Here is a 12,600-nt window from a genome sequence, read left to right as displayed (position 1 = left end):
CCAACATATATACTTTGAAAATGCATTGGCTTTTAAATTTAAGTCAGAAGGTATGTTATTGTGGATAAGAGGTTTTGCTTTTGTTTCCACTGGAAATGAGAGACTGTGGAGTCATTCTGGATTTTAAAAAATCATGTTTGATCAAGGAAGACCACCTGAGAAATCTCCAATAGGAACAGATGGTCCAGATGTCTGAATTATACATCCAGAACAGCCCTAAAACTGTTGGTTGGGATGATCAAGCCTCACAAGATATTACAGTCAGGATTTGACCATAACCCTAAATTTTCTTTAGAACCCATAAGATTACCAGTGCCCTCAATCAGCAGAAGGTAGCCTGGAAAACTTTGCCCACATTACTCCCCAAAATAAATTACGGATATTTGTCTTTGTTTAGAGTGTTGGTTACAAGTTGCTATGGATAATCGTCAATAAAAACACATAAGAAAGGAGAATAGATTTAGTGTTTTTGTTTTGAAGAAAAGCGGGTGAAAGTGCTTGGGACAATGGTCTTATACCCTGTAAAGATTTGTCAGCTTTATTGGTTTAATAAAATACTGATTGGCCAGAAGCCAGGCAGGAAGTATAGTCAGCATGACCAGAACAGGAAATTCTGAGAAGAGGAAAGTATCAGTCTTCAGCCACAACCCAGACACAGAGGAAGCAAGATGAGAATGCTTGCTGATAAAAGGTACCAAGTCACGTGACAAAAATTATGGGTTAATATAGGATATAAGGGTTAATAAAAAACTTGAGCTAATAGGCCAACCAGTTTATGATTAATGTAGATCTCAGTGTCTTTTTTTTGGAACTGAATGGTTGCAGGACCAGAAGAGACAGAAATCTCTGTCAACATCAAAGAACCATGAAGTCTGTTGCAAGATTGTGTATACCAGAAAAGGAAGCTAAAGTCATGAAATCTCAATAACATGGCTACTTCATCAAGATCTGAATGATGACAATACCAGTTGACACACTAAAATTGATGGGAGAAGTTTCAAAAGTGTAGACAATGAGTAAAAATTAATAAAGACTGCTTAGACATGGATAATTAGTTTTCTCTAAGGAAAATCCCCATAAATAGTTCTCCAATACCAATTGTTCAGTCTGAATCTTATACATATAAGCAAAAGTAAATGGACTTAGCTAGTTGCTTTGTTATTTTTTTCTTCTTATATAACAATAATAATTAAACAGAAAGGACCCATAAACTTGAGAGGAAACAGGTATGACTAGGATATGGGAAGTAGTATAGGTAAAAAAGTGATGATGGAAAATGTGTAGTAATATTTTAGTTAAAGGAAAATTATTTATAAAAGAACAGGAAAATAAAGGCATGCTTCTGTTTAGTTCCCACAAAGTTTAGCTATGACTTGTCTTTAAGATGTCTATTCAACTGTAAGTATCTGGCATTCTTAACAATAAAACCTTTCATACTTTTTTATCATGTGTTCTTGAATAGATTTTAATTGAAACTTGAAATGAGACAGACATTTTTCAGAATATACTCTTTTTCAGAAACAAGGATGACATCAAAAATCAAGTTTCACAATAAAACAAAGACACTGTCATGCTATTCAGCAAATAATTATTTTTCTTTAGTGTACTCAGTCAATAATTATTTTTCTTAGTGTTTCCTCAGTATTCAAAAGTTACCTGCAGTCAGAAGTTTCTGTTTCTATCCTGAAAGGTTCTGCAACACTTTGGGCACAAAGAAACACAAAGAGGCTTATATTAAGTATAAACTGTTTGGCCTATTAGGCCGGGCTTTTTACTAACTAGGTCTTAAGATTTAAATTAACCCATAATTCTTGTCTATGTTTAGCCATATGGCTTGGAAACTTTTCTTAGTAAGGCATTATGATCTTGCTTCCTCTGGGTCTGACTGGTAACCGACTCTCTGCTTTTTCTTTTCCAAGAATTCTGGTCTGGTCACCCCACCTGTACTTCCTGCCTGGCTTCTGACTCATCAGCATTTTATTAAACTAAAATTAGTGACAAGTCTTTACTGTGTAAAGGAGTATTATCCCACAGAATTTTCCCCGTTTTTTCCTTTTTGAAACAAAAACTCTGAATCTAATCTCATTTGTTTATCTTTATTTCTGAACATTATTCATAACAACTTGTAAACTGCTCTAAACAAAGACAAACACACATAATCCATTTTGGGGGGAATATGGCCATAGTTTTTTTAGGCTTTTTCATCCTGATTGGGGCTATTGATAATCTTATGGGGAGCCGCCCAAAATTAGGATTTTGGTTGAGTCCTGACTGGAGTACTGTACGAGGCTGGTTCATCTCAATCAGCTGTATTGAGGTTGTTCTGGAACTCAGAGAAACCTACAGCAGAGTTCACCTGAAACATTTGGTTGCTGTGCTATCCGTTCCCATTGGAGATTTTTCAGAGGTCTTTCCTTAGTCAATCCTTATTTTTCTTAACCCAGAATGAATCTACAACCTCTCTTTTCCCATAGAAATAAAAGCAAAACTTCTTCTCCAAAGAAACAAATCTTTTGACTTAAATTTTGGAGTCAAGTCATTTACAAAATATGTAAATTGGATTAATCCAGCCGCATATATAATCAAATGTCTTTTTGCAGCTGTTGTTCCTCAGCAGTCAAATAATTTTATGACAACATAGTAATATACAGTATCCAGACTCACTGTGGATTTTTTAAATAATATTTCTTTTATTTTTATTTTTTAATTTTTGGTTTTCTGAGACAGGCTTTCTCTGTATATCTTTGGCTGTCCTGGAACTTACTCTGTAAAACAGTCTGGCCTTGAACTCATAAAGATCCGCCTGCTTCATCCTCCCAAGTGATGGGATTAAGGGCATGCCTACCTGCCCAATTACTCTATATTTCTAAGGACTTCGTCTATCCTTTTACTTTTCTCTCCCTAGCCTATGTATAAACACACTAAATCCATTTAGTTGGCTTTTCACCTGAATCTATTTTTACTGTGTATCTCTATTTTTTTTCTGAACGCATGAGTCTTTAATCTGCTAATCTATATGGCTAGAATTAAAACTGGGGCTTCAGCTGCTGTCTACCCCTTTCCTTAGCATTTTGAGAGTCTAACTTCATGTCAGAAGTACTGTCAGGAGCCACATATATTGCCAAATCTCTGTGAAATCTTTAGCTCCATGCCACCATAAAGAAGCATGCCACTGGCTTATCATAAACACCATTTTAGTATTTGCTGGCAGGGTCTCTTAAGAGAGCCTTCATGAGGTTTTTACTGCTAATGCTGAGTCAGAAAGCTGTTCTTAAAGGAGCCACCCTCTGCTTCCTGCCAGCAAATAGACCCTAAAGACAGGAAACCAAGAAGCTGTTCTTGAGTCTGTTCTTGCCTGTCTAAAATCCTTATTTATTTCAAACTTTCTCAGACTTTATGTGGAAATTCTTGACAAAGATTTGGATGCTATTTGTAGATGAATGTTTCTGGCCTACCTGGTCCTGTAGCTCTTCAGTCCCAAAGAAACATAGAGAGGCTTTTATTAATTATAAACTGTTTGGTGTATTAGCTCAGGATTATTATTAACTAGCTCGTACAACTTATATTAACCCATAAACCTTGTCTATGTTTAGCCATGTGGCTTGGTATCGTTTCTCAGTAACATATTCTTATCTTGCTTCCTCTGCATTTGGTTGGTGAATGACTGCTTGCCATTCCACTTTCCTCTACTATCTTTATCTGGTTGCCACTCTATACTTTCTGCCTGACTACTGGCCAATCAGCATTTTATTAAACTAGTATGAGTGTCAAATCTTTACAAAGTACAAGAACTTTATCCCACAGCAGTTATCATTCAGATTTGATGATTCGATATCATATCCAAGGTAACAATTCATCTGAGAAGTGGTTTGCAAATGTTTTTCACAATCTAGGTCTTGGCTTTTATGTTTTATGTTGATTGTTTCCTGTGCTGTGTAACATTTTTTGACTGATTTAGTCATTTTTCTATACATTTATTTATTTAGTTAGTTAGTTAGTTTTTCAAGACAGAGTTTTTCTGTAGCTTTGGAGCCTGTCCTGGAACTAGCTCTTGTAGACCAGGCTGGCCTCAAACTCACAGAGATCTGCCTGTCTCTGCCTCCTGAGTGCTGGGATTAAAGGCATGCGCCACCACCGCCCAGCTATACATTTATTTAAAGAATAGATTTTTGTGTAGTAATAAATAAATCTTTGTAAAAGTATGTGCAAAGAGATTTCTAATTATATTTTCGAGTACTATAGTTATCAGTTCTTAGATTTTCTAATATTGTGCATAGTATAATGTAAGAGGCAAGTATCACATCTTTTCATGTAGAAAACAGTTTTCCAGAGTGTTTTTTAATAAGGTCATTTCCTTCTTTTATTGACCTGTGTGTGTGTGTGTCATTGTCAAATGCTTTGAGCTTATAGTTCTGGCTTTGTGCTAAGGTAATTATCTGCTTTTATTTTTAAACATATATTCATATTTATACAACATGGTTTTGAAACATTATTCTTATATAAGAACTTTAATGTATGCAACTTTGTTAATTTGTTGTTTTATCCTCAGAACCGTATTAACCTCATCAATGTCTTGTGTAGCAAACAGATTTAAGGATATGTTTTTCTTACTTGAATAAAGAATGATATTGGGATTTTGGCAAAGTGTACAAATTTTAGTGTAGCTATTCCAAAGGAAGTATGGATATTTAAACAAAGATAATTCTTTCAACATAGAGGTATCTAGTACATTTCACATTTTGAGCCTTTTGAAGTATGTGTTTAAGTGGCTCAAATCTAATAATCACTTCAACATCTGAATTGCCTTAAAAAGTTATTTATATGTAATTTATATTTACATGTAACAATATGGAATCCCAAATAAAATATTAGTTTTAGTTGATTCAGAGACTCATATTGCATAGATGATTAAAACTATAATAAATATTTTTTAATATTAAGAAAAGAAATTTGAGAATAAAGCCATGATTACAAAATATTAAATCTTGAAGTTAAGAGTGAAATACTTCATCCTTAAAGAGATTAATCTGAAGTGAAAATCATGGCAGAAAGCATGGCACACACAAGTTAGCATCTATAAAATAAGGTTAAAAAATAAGAACTCCTCAAACTCTATTTTTGAATATATATCTATATCTATATCTATATCTTCTTTTATAGATTCTGTAGTGAGCATAACTAGTTTTTGATGACTCCAAACATGTTTTGAAATAGTCATCAACACTACATTTCTTTACACACTTTGCTTTATGTTAAGGAATTAAGTGATCAGTATTGGGAAATGTCGATACTGATGGGATAAAAATAAATACAAAAAGAAAGATTTTTGTGATCATTTCTCCAAATTATGATACTTCTTTTGTGAAAACTAAATTTTTATCTGCAAGAGCTTGTCAATTGAAGACTGCTTCTGGATTAGTAATGGAATCATGTGCCCGCTTATTTCATTTCTAGGCCTGTATCTGGCACATACCCATGCAGGCCTGTGAATATTGCTTCATAACTAATGATTTTGAACTATTTAAGATGAATTTCCAAGAGTTCACTTTGTTGACAGCTTGAAGCTATAATATGTGCTTAATTATTCCATTTTTTAAAAAGTGGTATTCCATATATAAGAAAATAAAAATGACTGACTATGTGATATGTATTTAATTTCTTTTACTTATGTTTAAAAGATTAAAAGGTACTTAAAATACTTATTCTACTGAAGACATAACTATTTGTATAAGTATTTGGTAGTAGAAATGGGGCATTACGTCCCAAGTTAAATTCTGTTTTTGAATTCTATTATTTTATGGTATGAGAAAGTTATTGAACAAATTATTCAAAATTTTAGTAGAGATCATAAAATAAGTATGAAAGTCACATTATAAAACAAAATAATGTGATTTTATATCAAGTTTTTGACTAGAAACTCAACCTCGTTAGAACATGAAATAGTTCTGTATTCTGTAAATTCATAATTCAAAACATATACACATTTACCAGAGCTCTAGAATGTATTCACGGCAAAATCTAACAATTTTTTCGAATTGCAGAAGACATGTAAAATTTTAAATGAGTATTTGTTAATGAGGGCTTAATTTACAGAGATGTGCGTATATCATGCTGATGGTTAAAAAATGCAGAACGATATATGGAAAGCGTTTGATCCTGGTCTTTTGTTGGAGGTAATATGCTTAAGTAGAGTAGAAGAAATTTTGTTGGTCAATTCTATTTTTTTTTCTGCATGAACAAAAATGAAATAAAAACCACTAAATAATGAGGAACAAAAGAGGTATTAATTTTTAATATATTCCAAGGTAAGTTCCATTTATGGAAAGAAACTTTAAAATTTGCTGCATTAGTTCTGCTATGAATATGTTGATAAATAAATTGTCTGCTGTCATTTGAAATAAACTGCACTTTTTTTTTTTTTTACATTTTATGTAATGGCCCTTCCTAGCTCAGGTAGAATGCCCACACTCTCCTGCCTGGTACTGTTCAGCTATACTGAACAGAGGTGATGTGCTAAGTGACTACTGTATGCAACTAGAAAATGTGGAGTCCATCAAGCAGATATATTGAACACCAGTATAGACAGTTCCCCAGCTTAACAGATTCCACCTGTTCCAGAGTGAGTTCTTTTCTTTTAACTTTCAATGTTTAATTTCGCCTGCATCCATTTACAGAAATATAATTTATTGTGAGTATACAAATGTTCAAATAGAAGCAAAATACCTTTTTAATGTTTAACAAATTATCACAGATAGATAAAATCACAGATGCAAATGAAATTCCCCCAGAGAACAAACTGAAAATATCTGGTATCAATGCTCTGAAATTCCAACTATGAAGCTATATACAAAAATATCACTCTAACAACATTGCAGGACAATGCAAGTAAGAAGGTCAGTGGTAGATCATTATGTTCTAGCACATAAAATTAAATAAAACTTAAAATGGCAGAATGGCAGCCAAATCACTTCAGAACAGGTTAATGCAGTGTTCCAACTTACTCATTGAAACATGAAGCAAAGAGAAGAGTGTAAAACTCAGTCAAGTTGCCAGAAAGCAGCAAGCACTTGGATCTTCTCTTTGGAAAGAACAAGGTGAGCAGATACAGTCCTTAGATAAGAGGAGTTAGTTCAACTGCACTACAGGGCTCTCTAGAATGAAATCATGATCACTTAAGAGCAGAACAATCCTTCTTCTTCTTCTTCTTCTTCTTCTTCTTCTTCTTCTTCTTCTTCTTCTTCTTCTTCTTCTTCTTCTTCTTCTTCTTCTTCTTCTTCTTCTTCTTCTTCTTCTTCTTCTCTCCTCCTCCTCCTCCTCCTCCTCTTCCTTCTCTCTCTCTCTCTCTCTCTCTCTCTCTCTCTCTCTCTCTCTCTCTCTCTCTCTCTCTCTCCTAGGACTTGCACCCACCTTAGGGTCTAACTATCTAGCTTTAACTCCAGCCAGAACAGGTTTTTATTGGTCACAGAAGTTTGATTCTAAACCCAGTCTCGAGTATCTGGGATTATGTGTGAGAATAAGCTGTCCTGAGGCTCATTAGCTAAAATAGTAACTAACAGGGCACCCCTACAAATTATACATATTACTCCTGGGAAGGGCTCTAGGTGAGGGGGGGCAATGTAAAAGAGCAGGTAGGGGTTACATGGTTGATTGCAGGATTTTTAAGAGAGGTATTAAATCTAGGGCTGAATAAATTTTATAGAATGCTCTGGGTCCAGCAACAGATAACATAATCAAACAGGGGAAGGGAGGGAGTTTCTAGAACACTGGCAAATATGAATAAACCTGCTTTTTTGTTAGGATCCACACAATTGAAATGGAAGAAATAACCAAGTTACAAAATACACTATCTTAGTATTTTGTTAAGTACTTCACCTGAAGCATGAGCATCAAAGAGAACTATTAATCTACTGCAGCATTCAAATGTCAATTAAACTACTGGAAAGGAATCTTCATCAACTAAGAGAAGAAATTAAACAAGGTGCTTTGTTGGGCTGGGCACTCATGTGATTTACTATCTCAGATACAAGAAAAATGATACAGAATGGTAATTCTCTTCTGAGTCCTAGTCTAGCCAGAACAAAACTATGGTCTGATGGGTGCTAAACTCTCCTGTTTATGCATAATATGGGTACATTTTGGGCAGTGTAATATAAGCTTTCTCTTCATTGCCTCTTACTTTACCATGAGCTCTTAAACTCATTCTTGTGGTTCTGGCATCTCTGGTGTATTGGGCATTATTCAGATACTGTGCTAGCTCTCTTTCCAAATCCAAATCTTTCACCATGGGCAGATGACGGTCTGGGTATCCTTTCTGATGATAAGCCCTAACAGAGTAAACTCAACTCATACATGAGCAAAATAAAATATTTCAAGAAATTATGGAGTTTATATGTACATTAAGGCTGTAAATTAAAGAAGATTGGCCAAGAAACAAAAATCAAGCAATGAATTTAGTAGCATTATAAAATATAGGAGAAAATTACTTAGAAGAAATTTATGACCAAATTGAATATATGTATTAAAATAATAAATGTATAGTCTATAGTCATACCTCCCAGTACATGCTTGATCTCGTCTGATCTTGGAAGCTAAGCAGTGTTGGGCCTGGTTAGTACTTGGATGGGAGAGTGCCTGGGAATACCGAGTGCTGTAGGCTTGAAATAAAAATATTTAAAAATATATATTAAAATAAATATATAACAAATAAATAATTGGATCATGTATAATAATTTTAAACATGACTATGAAAATCAAAGTTAAACTGTAGAAAACAGTAAAACATATTATTTGGGGGAGATAAAAAGTGAACTTAAGAATATATTGATATGTTTTTTCAATTAAAATTAAGAATGTATGTGTTTGGAAAGTATGCTCAATTGCTTTAGTGATTTCAAGTGCTTTTTACTCTTGTTGTCAACCTCCCATGCCCATGTTGGGTGGCTTCCAACCACACATAACTCCAGTTCAAGGGCATCCAACACCCATTCTGTCTCCTGTCATTACCACCAAGCATTTGGTTCACATGAACTTGCACAGTGATGGACACATAGACATAAATAAAGATAATCGCATATAACTTTTAAATTTTAAGATCTAAAAGCCATGAGTGGGGGGTGAAACAAGTCAGTCACCAGAGATTCAGGGGAAGACAGAAAGGGAATCATGAGTCTGAAGCCAGTTTGAGATATGTAATGAGTTTCAGGAGTAAACTAAATGTAACCCTTCTCTGAAGTTCTTCAAAAGCAGCGATTGAAACAAGGACTAGAATATATGTGATCTAAAGGAGCGGCATTTGCAGGAAGCAACAATAAAGGGGCAGAAGGAGGAACTGAAGAAATTGAATGAACTGTAAACAAATTGTGTTTGTGATCATCACTTACTCATGAATCCATCACTTTCAAGGCTGTGGTTCGGTCTGAGAGTTGAGCAAATAACCAAGGCCCTGTGCAGTTTGACTGTGTCGAAGGGATGCGAGTGAACAGGTTGTCAGCCCATTGATAGGAGCAAGGGATTAGAATACCTTGATGGTTCCATGCATTCCTAGGCCAGAAACTAGATAGTTTCCATGATTTTCTTGGTTTTCATAATATATTGAGTCAGGGAAAGAAAAAAAAAATACTATAGTGAACATGAGTTGGCTATTAAGGTGTGAACTAGCTAAACCATGTTGGGTCTTTCTTGCAAGAACAGTTAAATCAAAGTTGTATTGAAAAATGAGACATGCGTGCTTAGCATATATTTTAAAAATGAAACAAAATATTCATCTGGTATCAAATGTGGCAGACATTTGATTGTATAATCTGACGGAATATTCTCAACAAGCTTATGACTAATTCATTAATATAGGAAATCCTGTAATTACAATTAACATGTTTCCTTATACTTCCTTCTCCTAAGTAAAACCACTTTTAGAATTTTTTAACTATACAACATTTAAGGAAAAACATACGAATGACTTGCTTAAAAAGTGTCTACATGAGGTATAAAAATATTTTTCCTGTTTAAGGGTCTGCAAGTGAAAAATTCAAAAGTGCTGCATGAGGTTAGTTCCAGGGCTCTGAGATCATATAAAAGGAACCAGATTGCATAATTAATCATGAAATTTCAATTGTGTCATGTCTTTAAAGTAGTGTATTTTACTACTTAGAGTAACTAAATTCCCCAGGCTCAATTTGTGGCCAATGAAGCAAAGACATAGAAAAGATATTATTTTTGGTACCAAGTGTTACTGATGTGTCCAATTATGTCAAGATAATACTAACTCTGACAGACAGAAAATGATGATCCTAGAAATCACAAAGATTGCTTAGAAGTATGTCATTTTCTTTTTCTTGATGGCAATGACAAAATAGACTACTCATGAAAATATTAAAATAGAAAAAAACATTTTACAGGGTTCATTATAATATATGAATATAGTCAGGGTAAGTAGATCAATAATCAGGGTGTAACACACTCATATCTGAGGAATTTCCAGAAAAGACTATTTATATGTACTATGTGTTTTATGAGTTATAGCAAGTGTTTAAATTCTCTTCAATTTAGATTATAGACTGTTAAGTTGGACACAGGAGAACATTGAACACCACAACTTTTCATAAGGATTCAGTGAAATAATGGTAGTTGTGCTATTCACATTAATAAATATGAGTTGTATTAGTGAATTAAAATTTTGCTGATGAAAGCTGTGTCTTTTTTATAGCTCTTCTCATAGTCTAGTTGTTAATAATATATATTTACTCACAAAAGTGTTTTTACTAAAAAGATTAAGTGTATGCATTGAACCAACTAATATTTTTTTTCTGTAAGTCTAGGGTTTAAATAATGCCTTATATAATTCACAGAGAATGTCTTCTCCATTAGAGTCTTGCCTGAGGATTCTACATTAAATAAAATTAGACATGGTAATTGTGAAGCATCCAAAACAGTAGTTTTGTCAACTTTATCCAGAGAACTAGAATGAGAATAACATTTTAACACTCATTTAGAGTGTTTTTTTTTCCTGTGTAAAAATAAAATTTCAAAATGTACACATTTAAAATTTTTTTAAAAAAATTTAAATATTTTGTAGATAATTACCATTTTGCAAAATATCAAACGATATTTTCCCATAGTAGGTAATATAAAAATTATTTGAGTTATCTCAAGAAACATATTTTTATCAGAAGCAAAACCTACATGTAATACATTGTCTTATGTGGTGCAGCTAAAGTATTTAAACATATATCAATATTGAAGGATTATGGTTATTATTATTCACTATATTATTTAGTTATGCTTAATTTAAATCAAACATAATCATACCCAAAACAGTCAGAAAACATGCTTATCACATACAATGCAAACTTAAAAATGGTTTAATTTTTAGTTCACTTCAGTTAGTTTTAGGAACTGCAACCATACATCTATCTAAAAGGAAAAAAAGAAGAGCTGACAAGATTAATAAATAATTTACTACTAGGAAAAGTTAAGAAATGATCAAATTGATCTTTCAGTACCTTTTGCTGATTGTTTTCTAGCAACTGGCACCAAAACAAATACAAAATTATCATTTAAAATTTGCCATTTTGCTACCTTTATATACCATTAAAATTTCTTATAGTATAAGACATATTTAATAACTAAAAAAGTCATTGAAATATTTGATAAATTTTAAGACTATAATCTGGGGAGATCATACTATCATAAGGAGGATTTATTCATTTATTTTCAATGACTGTAAATGAAATACCTGATTCTGAATAATTGTGACATATACTTGAGTCAAATTTTCAAGAATAAAATTATCAGAATGGCACTCAAGCTGACAAGGAGTCCCTGAGCATGTGTCACCTGGGTGGCCGGCATTACTGTGGCCAACATGCTTCTGAGATGAAGAGGTCTCTCTCTCTCTCTCTCTCTCTCTCTCTCTCTCTCTCTCTCTCTCTCTCTCACACACACACACACACACACACACACACACACACACACACACACACTCCCTTTAAGTGTAGAACATTTAATAATATCAATAAATTTCCACTAGATCTCACCTACTAAGGAGTCCATGGTATCTGAACATCACCACATTCAAAAACAACCTACCCTCATGTGAGCCTTTGAAGGACACACTGAAACTCTCTCCTCACAAAAACTTCACTGAATCTTCTCAATTAAACTTTTAAAATATTTTTGGAAAATTCATTTAAAAGTTAAGATCCAGTACATCACTTTCCTTTCATTTTATTTTTTTATTTTTTAAATCTTTTTTTTATTGAGAAAATGAGAAAAAATAAAAACAAGTTTCCACCTCCTCCCAGCCTCCCATTTCCCTCCCCCTCCTCCCACCCTTCTCCCCCTCCTCCCACCCTTCTCCCCCTTCCCCCACTCCTTTCCCCCTCCCTCTCCAGTCCAAAAAGCAGTCAGGGTTCCCTGCCCTGTGGTAAGTACTAGGTCCTCCCCCCCTCCGTCCATATCTAGGAAGGTGAACATCCAAACTAGCTAGGCTCCCACAAAGCCAGCACATTAAGTAGGATCAAAACCCTTTGCCATTGTCCTTGGCTTCTCATCAGCTGTCATTGTTCGCCATGTTCAGAGAGTCTAGTTTTATCCCATGCTTTT

At 33.9% G+C, this 12,600-nt stretch overlaps 1 pseudogene; it reads left to right on the top strand.

Moving 5' to 3' along the window:
- Positions 1-8,537: 8,537 nt before the first annotated feature.
- Positions 8,538-8,656, top strand: LOC142835344 (5S ribosomal RNA; annotated as a pseudogene).
- The last annotated feature ends 3,944 nt before the right edge of the window (positions 8,657-12,600 follow it).

Source organism: Microtus pennsylvanicus, chromosome 14 (genome assembly GCF_037038515.1).
Source record: "Microtus pennsylvanicus isolate mMicPen1 chromosome 14, mMicPen1.hap1, whole genome shotgun sequence".
In the NCBI taxonomy this organism is placed as follows: Eukaryota; Metazoa; Chordata; class Mammalia; order Rodentia; family Cricetidae; genus Microtus; species Microtus pennsylvanicus.
This window is presented reverse-complemented; position numbering and strand designations above follow the sequence as displayed.